This window comes from Lacerta agilis, chromosome 7, assembly GCF_009819535.1.
Source record: "Lacerta agilis isolate rLacAgi1 chromosome 7, rLacAgi1.pri, whole genome shotgun sequence".
NCBI lineage: Eukaryota > Metazoa > Chordata > Lepidosauria > Squamata > Lacertidae > Lacerta > Lacerta agilis.
Genome location: NC_046318.1, coordinates 74,165,852 through 74,168,255, shown reverse-complemented (window position 1 = coordinate 74,168,255; position 2,404 = coordinate 74,165,852).

Below are 2,404 nucleotides of genomic sequence, written 5' to 3'. Positions count from 1 at the left end.
CTAAGCAGAAAAACACATTTCACCCCAGGGAGGTGTCGTAAATTAATAAGCTGGGTGTCTTATGCCATTCCACTCATGAACATTTCAAAATTCAGTCCATTTTGCCATATATAAATTATGTGTGTGTTCTTCTGGTTAGATTCCAAGGCGCAAATAAACAAAGCCATGAACAGGGCTTTGCTGGGGAAAGAACAGCTCAGCTGCCTCCGAAATGCTGGTATGGAGTCTGTTGATTTTGGCACTTTGGAGAATGGTCAACAGAACGTCATCCACTTCAATAAATAATCTGCTGATGAGTCTCTTGTTTACGGGTCCCAGTAATAATTTATCCCAAAATAAATTAGTTCCTTGCTGTGGTGACTATTTGCTACCATCAATCCGCACAGATGGGGAGCGGTACAAGTCTACTGATGTACAGTAAAACATTTCATTGCGGTGGTTTGTTATCAGCGGTGGTTTTGAGTGGCTCGCTTCTTTGTTTTTAATCCACCCTGACCAGAGTTGCGTTATTCCAAACACTCTGGAAGCTTTTCATACATGAGTGTTTCGTGCATCTCTGACACCATTGATGTGAATAGGATCATATGAAGCTGCCTTGTACTGAGGACTCACCTACATTAGTAAATAAATAAATAAATAAATAAAAAGCATTTTGAATGTGCTATAAACATGCGACACCAGGTGGTGCTGGAGAGCAAACAAATATTTTTGCGATTTTCTGTAGGGTTTTTTTATTTTGTTATAACATGACTTTTGTTATAACATAACATATAAATATGAATTATTGTTCATGGGTTTTTCCTGTCTAACTTCTCCTGAGTCAGACAATAAGTCCACTCTGGGTGGCTCCCAACAAAATATAAAAAATACAATAAAACATCAAACATTAAAAACTTCCCTAAACAAGGCTGCCTTCAGATGTCTTCTAAAAGTCAGATAGTTGCTTATTTCCTTGACATCTGGGGGGGAGTGCGTTCCACAGGGTGGGCACCACCACCAAGATGGCCCTCTGCCTGGTTCTCTGTAACCTCACTTCTCTCAGTGAGGTAACCACCAGAAGGCCCTCAGAGCTGGACCTCAGTGTCCAGGCTGAACGATGGGGGTGGAGATGCTTCTTAAGGTGTACTGGGCAGTCACTCTCAATTCTTTATGGAGACACTTGGGACTGAATGCAATTCTGCCAATGCAATTCTGCAATTCTGGGCTGCATCAATAGGAGTATAGCATCTAGATCAAGGGAAGTAATAGTACCACTATATTCTGCTCTGGTCAGACCTCACCTGGAATACTGTGTCCAGTTCTGGGCACCAAAGTTCAAGAAGGATACTGACAAGCTGGAACATGTCCAGAAGAGGGCAACCAAAATGGTCAAAGGCCTGGAAACAATGCCTTATGAGGAACGCCTTAGGGAGCTAGGTATGTTTAGCCTGGAGAAGAGAAGGTTAAGTGATGACATGATAGCCATGTTCAAATATATAAAAGGATGTCATATATAGAGGAGGGTGAAAGGTTGTTTTCTGCTGCTCCAGAGAAGCGGACACGGGGCAATGGATTCAAACTACAAGAAAGAAGATTCCACCTAAACATTAGAAAGAACTTCCTGACAGTGAGAGCTGTTCGGCAGTGGAATTTGCTGCCAAGGAGTGTGGTGGTGTCTCCTTCTTTGGAGGTCTTTAAGCAGAGGCTTGACAGCCATCTGTCAGGGATGCTTTGATGGTGTTTCCTGCTTGGCAGGTGGTTGGACTGGATGGCCCTTGTGGTCTCTTCCAACTCTATGATTCTATGGTTCTATGTGATGTCACACAGATGCACCAGTCCCGCCCCACCCCAAATGTTGGGAGGAACATGGCACACCTGGGTTTCAGTCTCAGGGAGATGGACTTTTTCACTGGTGGCGCCAGTATTGCGGAATGTCTTCTCTGCTGAAATAACATGTACAGAGTTAGATGAACACTTAACATGAGGGGGTATAGGGGAGGTTTCCAGGAAGGAGTAGATTCTAAAGTTCAGGGAAGCTTCTGAACCAAGCCGAAGCATCTTACAGCCAGACTGTCTTGCAACCGTGTCAAGCTTGTTTTTAATTTGTTTCAACAAAGTGTTTGAACAGTTCTACAGCAAAGAAATGAAGACGTTCCCCCCCCCCCTTGATGTTGCTGTGCTGCTGCTCAAACCCTATGGCATGGAAATAAAAGGTTTTCTACATAACCACACACACACAAAAATCCCCAAAGGGTTGAGGCATATTTTTAAAAGGGGAAATGGGGGGGGGGGAGAGAGAGAGAGAGAGAGAGAGAGAGAGAGAGAGAGAGAGAGAGAGAGAAATTCCTCCTCTAATCAGTGCTCTTTTATCTGTCACCGAACTGGATTACACAGATCTGCAGAGAATGGAACGCATTTGTACCAA